This window comes from Columba livia, chromosome 16 (assembly GCF_036013475.1).
Source record: "Columba livia isolate bColLiv1 breed racing homer chromosome 16, bColLiv1.pat.W.v2, whole genome shotgun sequence".
Lineage (NCBI taxonomy): Eukaryota > Metazoa > Chordata > Aves > Columbiformes > Columbidae > Columba > Columba livia.
The window spans coordinates 2,173,649-2,185,433 of record NC_088617.1 but is presented as its reverse complement, the minus strand read 5'-3'; positions in this window follow the sequence as shown (position 1 = coordinate 2,185,433).

Sequence of the window (11,785 nt, the reverse complement as noted above, 5' to 3'; positions counted from 1 at the left end):
TGCACATTTAGGGCAAGACAAGTCCCAAATCCCAGAATTGCGGTACTATATTATAAAATTACTCCCCAATACCCTTTCACACCTTGGTCCATACATCTTCTTTATGAGGCAGGTTACTGGCAGGTCTAGTCCCATCTGGTTTGGACTCACCAAAAGGGGAGAATAGTTTCGCTTTCCCCAAAAAGGCACAAGAGGACACCAGTCCCCCACCATCTCCTGATGAGCTGCGGTAGGTTCCTTCTTGCAGGCTGTATCAGTTTAATGGAAAACACTAATAATTGTGTTAATGTCACGAGTATCACGTACATTACTGCTCCTGAAAGATAAGCATTCGACTTTCCTGCACACCTGTTGGTTTAAAATGGGAGAGCTGACTGCGCCGCCCGTCTCTGCCTGCCCAAGGTACCTCTGAGTAAGCAAAACTTTGAATTTAAAGCACTTTATCTGCCTGCTGTAACCATCCACCACGAGCAGAAAACCACTATATTACTCCTTTCCCAATGTTGATGTCCATTATATGCCTTTCTGTTTAGTCTGGCAACATACTGCTACATTTCCTATTCTTTATTGCTGGGCAGAAAATAAATAAGGCCAATCATTCTTATCAGAGTTGCATTAAGAAGGACTGCTTCCTCCAGTGTAATGTAAATGCCGCTTTTCATTCTTACTTTTATGATTCCTTAGCCAGTTATGGATCCATGTAGCTGTGCTTATATCAAAGGCAGTTTTAATTTATTTCGAGATTAAAATTTTATGACAGATTGCATCAGATGCTTTTCTAAAATTCAAATAGACTACGCCCACCACATTCCCTGCAGCTACTAACTGTAATTCTATTTTAATAAGATATTGAGTTTGTCCGTAAGATTATTATTTTTTCCGTACAAACCCACCCTCAAATAAATATTTATCTCATCTCATATTTGTTTCACATTGAGGAATGGTATGTACTGTGTCATTCTTCCTCTGATTTTCCCATGAGTAGGACAATATTTGCATTTCTCCCTTCTTCTGGTGCTCCTCACATACCTAGAGTTTCTCAGGAATAAGTCAAGACAAGTAAGCGACTCCATCTGGCAGTTAGTTTATCATCCTGTGATGCTTATCATTTCTGTTAGTTGGTTTCTGCATCTTAAATTTTGCAAGGGTTTCATGAATTTGCTTTATCTTGGGGGCGGGGGGGGTGTTTGGTTTTTTGGTTGGTTGGTTTTTTGTGTTTTTAAATTGTCTCTTTTATTTTACGTTTAAAACCATCTCTAAACCAAATCTGGGTCCACTACACAGACACACACATTGCATGTTCTACCGTGTGTCCCCGCACACACCCGTGTACTTGCACAGAGGCGCTCATTGTGATCCCAGCGGCCAAAGGGACGTCCCTTGGGCTGTGTCACCTGCGAGATGGAATTCTCTAAGCTGGCCAGGACATTTCCATCTCAAACCAGCACATTCGGAAAGATGCGTATGAGGAATATCACTCCACCATAGGCTCTTAGTGCCTGACAAGAGACTGTTTCAGCTGTAACATATAGTCTGATACAAGGATATACATACCCCATGTTGCAACATTTTCTTGGCAGGAGGTGAACCAGGTCTTTCCAGAGAGAATGAATATTCACCAGTGTGGAAGGATGTCCATGCTCAGCTTGTGGCCACCTCATATCCCGTCCCCTATTGCCTTGATTGTAGCAACACTTGCCTCTTCTTAGTGTGTTTTCACCTCAGGTGGCCAAGTTGCTTCTGTCAATAATAAAAATAAGTAGCAGAGCATCCAATGTATTATTGATCAGATAATAAATATTTTACTGTTTTTCAATAATTCAACGTTGTCTCAAAAAAAACCCAACCCAAAGCCCCATGAACAATGGAGAAAATTCCCCAAGTCCTGAGAGGGCTTTGGGAAGGATGTAAAAAAAGATAAAATCTGTGTTAAAAGCAGGCATGTCTCTCTCATTTTAAAAAATATCTTCAGGTTCGATAAAATAGTAGAGAGTTTGATGCACATAATGATTTGCCTGAGCTGGTTGGGAGGGTAAAATATCTTCCCGATCTCAATAATTTATCAGAAATAATGTTGCAGTGGGAAGTACACAAAGGGTTGCACCCTGATGGAGCGGAGCAGCAAGTATCTGCTTCAGCACGGTGTTTTAAGTGACTGTTTATTTCTATATGCTACCTCCTTCCTTCCTTAAAGAAACCGTGAGCTCCTTCTCTTACACTATAGTTTGTGTCAGATTTACTTATTTTTACCCCTAGGTGAAAAAAAAATCTCAATCTTCTACTTTTGATTGCAATGGACTGTAAAACCATACACCCGATGATAGTTTGCCGAACATTAAATACTCGTATTTCTTTTCTCAGTGCATTTACTGGCAGAGCTACCATGCAAGCGGCATAGCTCTCCAAAACTATAAAGATCACAGGAAATACATTCCTGCTCTGAAACGTGACTTGGTAAAAAATGGCACCAAGGAATCCCACAGTTGTTTTTTCTCTCATATTTGCCCCGTTTACAGCTCCAGAGGGATGGTTTCCCCAGCGCTCAGTTCTGCGTAGTCATCCATACCCGATAATGAACCTCCTTGGCTCTGACCCAGCGATCAGTCAAAACTTCAGCAGTCCCTTTATATAAATGATGCCTGCGCTAGGGCAGGATTTTGTTTACTCTCTGCAATTTCCACCAACAGTTGTGAAATTATGGAAATAGTCTTTTCTTTCCCCTCATTTTCCTGCAGGAACTGTTTGCCTCAGCAGTACACGCACTGCAGTGAAATAATAGGAAGAGGCAGATCAAGATATTTAACCAGAGGTTTCTTTCCCAAGGTTGTTTTTCCGCTCTGCCCCGCTGTTCACGCTGCCATAAATCCGGCTGTCCCCAACCCAATCTGTGCCCATTTCCAGGGTGAATGGGGCTGTTCACATGGATTTACAGCCTGTGAGGCTCTGGGTTGGGTGAACTCTCCGTCCAGGCAGTGATCCAGGCTTCGATGTCCACAGCGTGCTTGGGAAGGCTGAAATCATTTTCACAGGATAGAGATGAAGCTGCTCGGCTTCACCTGAGCCTGAATCACCTAAAAAGCCCTTGGGCCTGTGCTATGGGGGTGCCCATGGCTCTTGGCAATAGTTTTCTGTTTAGAGATGATGCGGTGCTGATCTCCCATAAAAAGAGAGAGGCTCCTTTGCAGGGCTGATGAAATTGGATGACTGGAAGAAAAAGAGGGGGGATTTACAGGCATCACTCCCTGTCCTCTTCCAGCTCTCTAGCCATCATCCCTCTTTCCACGTTCATAATAAACACTTGTGTAGCTCCAAGAAGATGTTTTGACCCCAGAGGATGCTACAAAAGGCTGGTCCAGCTGAGTTCAACGCAGCGCAGTTCAGGTCTGACGCGGGTCTAAGCAGAGAAGCTGTGACAGTGGTGACAACCCCCTTGTCCCTGACACCTCACACTCTGCTTGTGTGTGTCCACATTAAACGCCCACACTGTTGGCTGCTCTTCTTATCACTTCACTAGAACAAAGTCAGCTTTGCTCTGCCCAGCCACTTTTAGAAAAGAAGATGCGATCTGAATTTATTTTTGATGCAGACATTCAGCTTATTAATAATTATGCAAGCTACAGCAGCACGGACAAGACCTAATTCCCATGAACGGCAAGCTCATTGAAAAAAATAGCCTAGTTGGGGGATGAATCACCAGTTTTGTATCAGAGCGAGGAGGTTCAGATGAAATGCGTTACTGATCCTGATTCTCTCCTTGCTCAGCTCCTGTTCCTAATGGAGATCAAAGACCCCATTAGACAGGTTTGATGAGGAGACCGTCTCTCATTATGGACTTCGAACAAGCTGAACAAAAATCATACAAAAAATCCAGGGGCTGCTCTTTCAGCACAGAACCTGACCCTTCCTCCTGCAGATGTGCACTCACCTGAAACATCCCAAGGAAAGATTTTATAAGCTCATTTCCAGAATTTGACGGAGTTCTAATGAATCCGTCCTGCTCTCTGACACAGAGGAAGGAATGCAGAAATAGCTCATTAGTTTAAATTAAAAATAAACAAGTGGGAAGAAAACGCTCTGAAAAGGAGTCATCAAGGCATTAAGGCTTTGGATGTGGTTTAAATCACCAGCTTCTATGGAACGCAAGTAGGAATTCAGGTGTCAGAAGAACTTGGGCTTTGGGGTTTTGGGGGGGATTTTTGGGGTTGCACAGAGGGACGTTGGCCCTGGTGTTCCTGCTGCCACCCAGGAGAAAGGCACACTCAGAAAGAACCAGGAGCAAAGCATCAGACAGGGTAGATATTCATTAAAGGCTCCTATTCAAGACAATCCTGTTGTCACTGAAGCCTGCATTTGCTGGCCCAGCAGCTAAGTCATTTTTCCAGCAGCATTAGTGTATCCTAGAGCAGCTGGGAAGGGCTCTGTGCTGCTCAAACACATAATCTCCAGTGCTCTTCCTGTCCTTTCTTGGCCACTGTATAAATATATATATTTTCTGCCATGTCTTGATGTCCCATAATACTGGGATCCCCTAATATTAGATTAACATACACTACGTTATACCAGACCAGCCTGGTATCAAGATACGCCTTTCCATGGCAAACATATTTCAAAGCTTGGTATCATTCTATGTTGCAGCACTCTTCACCTTCTCCCCATTTAATCAATATTCCTGAAAAAAAAATAAAAAGTATCTTAAAAGTCCAACCTACTTGCCAAAATCTCTGGTCTTCATCAACACAAGTTTAGCCTGATGCATTCTGGAGTTTTAATTTGTGGGGTGTTTTAGCTGTTTGCTATTTGCTCTCCTTTTGATGACTGGAGAGGAAAGTCCTTTACCGTTTCCCAGCTCCTGCTGTTCTACTCCTACCTGGACAGAATGAAACAGAGAGAAATTCAGTGCAAGAAGCCTTCAATTTGTTCCCCTAGTGCAGCCCTGCGGCTGCAGCCTCAATCAGCTGCGTGCTAAACACTTTAGTTAATTGGCAACAAATTGGGAGATATGAGCTGATTGCAATAAATATTTTATTAATTTTTAAAAACAAAAGGTTGCATCCCTTCTAGCCCAGTGTGATTGTGCACAGTCACACATATTAATATGTAATTGCCACATCAATTGGCAATCGTGGGCACCGAAGGAGCTCATTATGAAAAATATTTATGGATGTATCCTCAGTAGGTGTCAATCAGCATCGTGCCATCGAGATCAATGGAACCAGGCTTATTTATAGAGTTAAAGCTCCAGCAATTCACCTGGAAAATAAAGCCTACAGTATGTTCTCATATTTAAGCTGGCCAGAGGATTTTTCTCTGCATTTTTTATTTACATAAAAGTGCAATTTTATCTATATCTTTTCTATGCCTGGAAACAAGTTTTTTTGTTTTGGTTTGGATTTTTTTTTGCAGTAAAGCCCTGTGCTGGTTGTGGCTGAGACAACATTAATTTTCTTCATAGTAGTTGGCATGGGGATGCTTTGGATTTGTGTTGGAAACAGTGTTGATACCACAGGGGTGTTTTAGTTACTGCTGAGCAGGGCTTGCACAATGTCAAGGCCCTTTCTGCTCCTCACACCACCCACCAGCGAGGGGGCAGGAGGGGACACAGCCAGGACAGCTGATCCTGACTGGCCAAAGGGATGTTCCATACCATATGATGTCAAGTTCAGCATATATTTTGGTGGAAGAAAAAGGAAGGGGGTGCATGTTCAGAGTGATGTCATTTGTCTTCCCAAGTCACTGTTACCCGTGGTGCTCTGTTGCTTTCCTGGGGATGGCTGAACACCTGCCTGCCCATGGGGAGCGGTGAATGAAGCCCTTGGTTTGCTTTGCTTGTGTGTGCAGCTTTTGCTTTACCTGTTAAACTGCCCTTATCTCAGCCCACGAGTTTTCTCACTTCTACACTTCTGAGTCTCTCCCCCATCCTACCAGGGGGGAGTAAAAGAGTGGCTGCGTGGTGCTGAGTTGTCGGCTGGGTTAAACCACGACAATCCCTTAGCGAAAATACAAATATTCAAATCAAACAGCATTATTGGTCTCCACAACCTGTGTTTACCTTCTCAGTTTCAGGGGATATACTGCAAACATAAGCCCTGAGTCTCTGTAGTGCTGCTGGTGGGGTCAGGCTCGTTTCCATCCCCAGCGGTGCCGCACCACACAGCTCACGGAATAGTTCTGGCCAGGAGAATGAGAACCCATGTCATGCTCTTTCTATCTCCAGTTTTGAGGTTTAGATGGTAAAATTATTCATGAGGACTATATTAGCAGTGAGCACATCCCCTTCCCAGGAAGCCTCTCTGAGGTATCTCTGATGTGATGGAGTCTTGTGCAGACCAAGAGTAGCGCCAGTTGACTCAACAGACTTCAGCTGAAAGGAAACTGGTGTCAGGATCAGGCCAGTAACTTGCAGTCACTAGAGCTCTCACTGGAGTCGTATTTTCATTAGCAAATGTGGTTTTCATTTTAATCAAAGTGTTGCACAGGAAACCATTGATTTCCATAACATTTTTGATGGGGAAAAGTCAAAATAAAGCACTTCTCTCTCATTTTGAGAAGGAAAAAACTTCACATCATCTTCTTAGCTGACTCAAATCTCTACTTTTTTTGTGTGATTCTGATGTTCTCACATTTTCAAAACAAAGAACCAGAATGATATAAAAAAGTTTATTCTATTTTTTTGTAAAATTATTGTTCCATGGAAAAGGTAAACAATTTTTCTTCTCTTTGGTTTTTAATTCCATAGTTTTCTGAACAGAACAGAAATTCCTTTTTCTCATCAATTTGTTGTGCAGATGGGATGAATAATTTTTCAGGCTGTATTTTCTTCATAAGTTGTTTACTTTGACTACTTACTAGTCATTCTGTGGGATATTTGAGTTGTCACTGGAGTCATTTTGGCTTTCCTTCTGCTCCCGGAACAGAGGACAAATTGTTTAAACAGAAAAATAACAAATGATGAACAGCAACTAAAGAAATGTAAATAATTCATAAATACTTGTTTCTGCTCGTCCTGGCGCTCATGCTCAGCACAGCCGTTCTCAAACAGCTACGCAAACAGAAAGCTGTTTGTGCAATGATGCTCACGTCCCTTTTGCCGTCGCTATTTGCAAACAGCAGCCTGGAATCGGAGCAAATGGCTGCAACCAGTTGTACTGAAAGGGGCAAGATAAGGTACAGCAGTAAATACTGTCCCATCACAAAGAAACGCGATTAGTCTCGTCTCAGTATTTTATATCATATAGAATTCAGCTTTGTGTGAGAGATTGGGATTTGCAATGTGGTGATCTGCTTGTTAAAGTCAGACATCTTAAGGTAAAATCAGGAGGATAAATTCATCAACTTTCTTCAAAGTTTGGGTCTTCTTTCCTTTTCTTTTTTTTAGATCTGAGGGTAGAATGTGTTTTATTAGTATAATTTGGGATTCCAGGATAACTGAGCCAAAGGTGCGGTGAGGATGACATTCTTTATAAGGGTCTTGATGGAAAGCAAAAGGATAGCTTGACATAATGAAATAAAACAATGAAAAATCTTCAGTTGAGCCATAGAAGTGGAAAAAACCATCCATCGAACATTACGGTATTCAAGGAGAGAGTGCGTAAAACAGCTGCTCAAGACAGGAGACTTGGCAGGAGGCATGAAGCAGGTCAGGACCATGGGCAGTTGTGCTCCCCAGTGCACGGGGAAGGGCAGAAGCAAACTGGGCTTGTGATGAGGCCCCTGCAGGACCAGAAGTGGCCAGCTTGTACCTAGGAAGGGCAAATCAACCATCACACTCTCCAACATAACATCTCCAGGAGTTTAATGCCAGCAACAATGGTAAACATCTCCCAGGGATTCATGTCTCCATCTGAATTTCCACAAGCATTGAATTTGTCCGAGAAACAGAGCCAGGCATTTCTCTTGGCAGCTCCTTCACCTTTCCCACGGTGCTTTGGCTCCTCTGAAGCAGATATAAGTCATGGCACAGCCGACCAGAACAAGACCGGCTGTTCCAGGCTCCCAGGACCTCACACCCAGCTGCTCAGGTCCAGCCTCAGGCACAAAGCAGGATCCTCTCATGGTGGTGCCTGTGGGCCACCAAAAATGTGCTCCAAACCTTTTCAGTTTGACATGGGGGCTAAGGGTCTCTCCCACCATATTGCAATCCTTGTGTTGTCAACTGGAAAAAACCGACAATAGTAGCTAGATGCGAGTGGATAAACTTGGGTAAGCCCTGGAGCCAGCTCCCCAAGTGACTGTACATTAATCATTTACTGCCAAGGAAGTACACATTTACTAATAGCTCCATTCTGACTCTTTTCTCCCTTAATTTTTCTTTTCTTTTCTCCACCAGCACAGTCAGTCACCGTACTTTTCTTCTCCTAAGCAAAACGCCATTATTTATACAGGGTGAAACAAGAAGAAGAGAAACAGGTGGCAGGAGTGCCAGGACTTTCTCATCCCATGAGTCTAGCTCTCTGCAGTGCTTCATGTTGGGACAGAAGAAACCCCAAAACAAAACAAACAAATTACAAGCACTGCACCGCTCTTCCATCGGAGGACGTTTCCAGGGTTGGAGCTGGGTGGATGAGCTTTTCCAGTGGCCCCTGACGTCACCTTATGGAGAGACGCCAAATCCCCGCTGCTCTTAAATCCCTCTTTGTGTTTTACCCAGCCTAATTAAGCTGCTTAATTCCATTTGGTGGATACATTGTGGGAGCAAAGCTCTGTTCCAACAATGTTAACGAGCCTGGGTTAGAAGTTAAAGCATCCACTAATGTGTTTAAATGAGTTCTTACTCCCAGCTTCATAATCAGCTGGAAGACTCCTGGCTCAGACTTTGTGGCGGTGGGACAGGATAGGGTGAGCCTTGGGTTAAGGTCCCTCTTCCCACACCTCAGCTCTCGCTCTGAGCTCCTCAAATTAATCCCAGCCTGACAAGACCACCTGAAGGAGCTGACAAGTTCCCACGTACTTCTTGAGCTTTGCCCTTTTTTGAATGTCAATGATTTTGGTATTTTTACAAAAATGGTTCCTCTTGGGACACATCTCCATCCCTGGGGGAGAACGGAGTTTATTGCTGCTGACCTCTCGTCTCCTGCCAAGAAATCCTCCTGGTACCCAGCAGCCCCTTCACCCCCCAGGATCAATTCTGCAGAGATAATTGATGGCTCCTTCATCAAGTCTTTCTTCCAGCAGTAAATACACTTCCTTGTAGCCAGCATTAGCATGGTCAAGTGAACTCTTTACAATCAATGGCCAAGGGTGAGGAAGTTTCTCAGAGAAAAAGGCTGTGTTAGCAAACTTGGAGGCTTGCTGCTGGGGCAGAATGGGAGGGCTGAAAGGAGCAGCATTCGGCTTCTCTTGGGCTGTTTTATTCCTATACTTTTTGTATACTTTGCATAATAATGCAATAGAGTTGACAAAAGATTTATTCCTGGCTCCTATAAAATGACACAATACAATGAGTTTTAAATGCAGAGAAGAAAAAAAATTCAAGAGAAAAGGTAATTATGCAAACTCTTCCTAAATTCTGTAAATGTTATGGACAGAAATTCAATTAGTGCAGAGGAAGCTGCAGAAGCATTCATTTTTTCTTTCTTTTTTTCTTTTCAAGCCTTTTAATGTCCAGGCAACTGGGCATATTTAAAAGATGCCAGTTGTGCCTGTGCACAAGCATGCAGACGCTTATAGGCACATATGTCTGTATGCATATAATTGCTTCTGTTCTTCTCCTTTATATCCAGGCACAGCTGTTCTGCTTTATGATGGAGCACTGCTTGCTTAAGTAGAAATATTTTTATAGATTGTATATAATCTTAAACTGGCGGTGCTCAACCGTGGGCTGTAGTGTGTGCATGTAGTTTATCTAAATCAATAACTCTCACAGAGCACATTTTGGTTTGAAGTATACCTTTGGATTGAAAAGGAGTTGTTCATACGAGCGCTGGGCACCCAAGCCTTTTACAGCATGTCTTGCTTTTTAAGGCCTTATCGAATTTTCACCCTGAATTGCAACAGTTCCCAGAAAGGACTTCACACAGGTGTTTTTCCTTTTAGAAAGTATTTTTGAGGCTTTACCTTGTCTACCTGCTGATAAATCCTCTCACGTACAAAGTGTCATCAGCTCCCATGCAGCCCCTCAGGGAAGCAAAACCTAAACATGGAAACTGTAATTGCTATGACTTAAAACATGTAGCTGGACAAAGGAAGGTGATGGAGCAGCCACCCCCTCCCAGAACTGATGGGAGAGCCCATGGGGACGTGAGCCCCATCCATGTACTAGCAATGCAGTGGGTGCCTGTGTCCCACCACATCAAACTGCCCCAGCCTCATCCCAACTCCTGCCAGGAGGACACCACAAACCATAGATGTTGTTTTCTTGAGATTTGAGCTCTCTTTGGCACAGGGACCTCTCCAGGAGATGGTGCTTGCTGGGGCCGCAAGGAGCCCTGGAAAAGTCGCCTTGTTGCCTATATGCGTACTTAGCCTCAGCATCTTCTCGAAGGACATGTCAGCAGGCTGTGCACTCGGGAATTTGAGGACTGTGGCTGTCAAGAGACTTAGCAAGGCAAAGAAAATACTCATGCATTTTCAGCTTTGCTTTCCGATGGACTGTCTCACTAGGGCAGGCTTCAGAGGGTCCATCTCCTTATCTCCTCATGCTGCGTCTGCAGGCAGCTAATGCAAACCAAGAGCACCATCTACCGTCCTGCGCTGCAGGATGATCTGTTATTGTCCCTTCTGTGGTTCAATACAAAGGCTGTTATTACAGTCAGGTTTCTCAACTGTTGCACTGAACGTTGTTCAATAGCTTATTAGAGTTTACTAATAAGGAAACCTCACAGAGGAATGGATTTTTCTATTCAACACTTAGACCACATGTGAAACTCAGCATTTAGAGGGATGCAGCAAGCCCCTCCCAGTTGCATACAGTATAATACAACAATAAACTTAATTTCTGCAGTATGATAATATGCCCTATGGACTGTGCAGCCAACTAAAAGGGTCGTAAAACACTGGCTCACATTTCTGGGTGGAAGTAACACATCTGAACAGCAGCAGAAGGAACACGTCATCCTGCGCTACGTGATGGATTGATGTCAGCTCCATACAGAAGAACTCTTATAAAAATAGCATATGAATTGCATGGCCCGAGGGCTGGGTCCATCATCACCAGGCTGTGCAGAGCAACCTGCCCTCAGTCTGTGAGCAGAAGCACTTGTGTAGCTGCTCCTACCAAGGCATTTTTCTACAGATACTCCATTTTCCCAGCAAACCTGACCTTCCTCCAGAGCACATTACCAGGACAAAGGCAAGAACAAGCAATGGGCAAGGGGTTGCAGGCTGATGGTCATCAGGATGGCTCTTCAGCCTTCCCAACCACCCAGACAAGGTGGGGTCCCCTGTCCCCCAACACCCAGGGTGCTGCATGGGGACAAAGTGGCAGCAAGCAGAGTCAGGCTGAGCTTTGCAGTTTGGAATCCGCTATGAGGGAACAAAAATCTTTCCTTGCTTTCAAATCTACTGGCAATGACTGTTGATTTCTTTTGACAATGCTTTTACGTTTTTGACAGTTTCTTTGTTGCTCTTTAATGTATGACAAGGCAGGGGCTTTGCAGGGCAGGGGATCCCTAGCATTTTTTTGGGGAAGGTGCTGTCAGTTTATTAGTTGTTTGTCCTGTTTTTACTTATTTACTTTGGAAGAAAGATTATATTTATTTATAGAGGTGGGGAGTTTTGTCCTTAAATCCAGAGTGGTGCTTTCAATATATTCTGTTAGCTCATATGGGCTTTTGGAGCCGGTGAGACC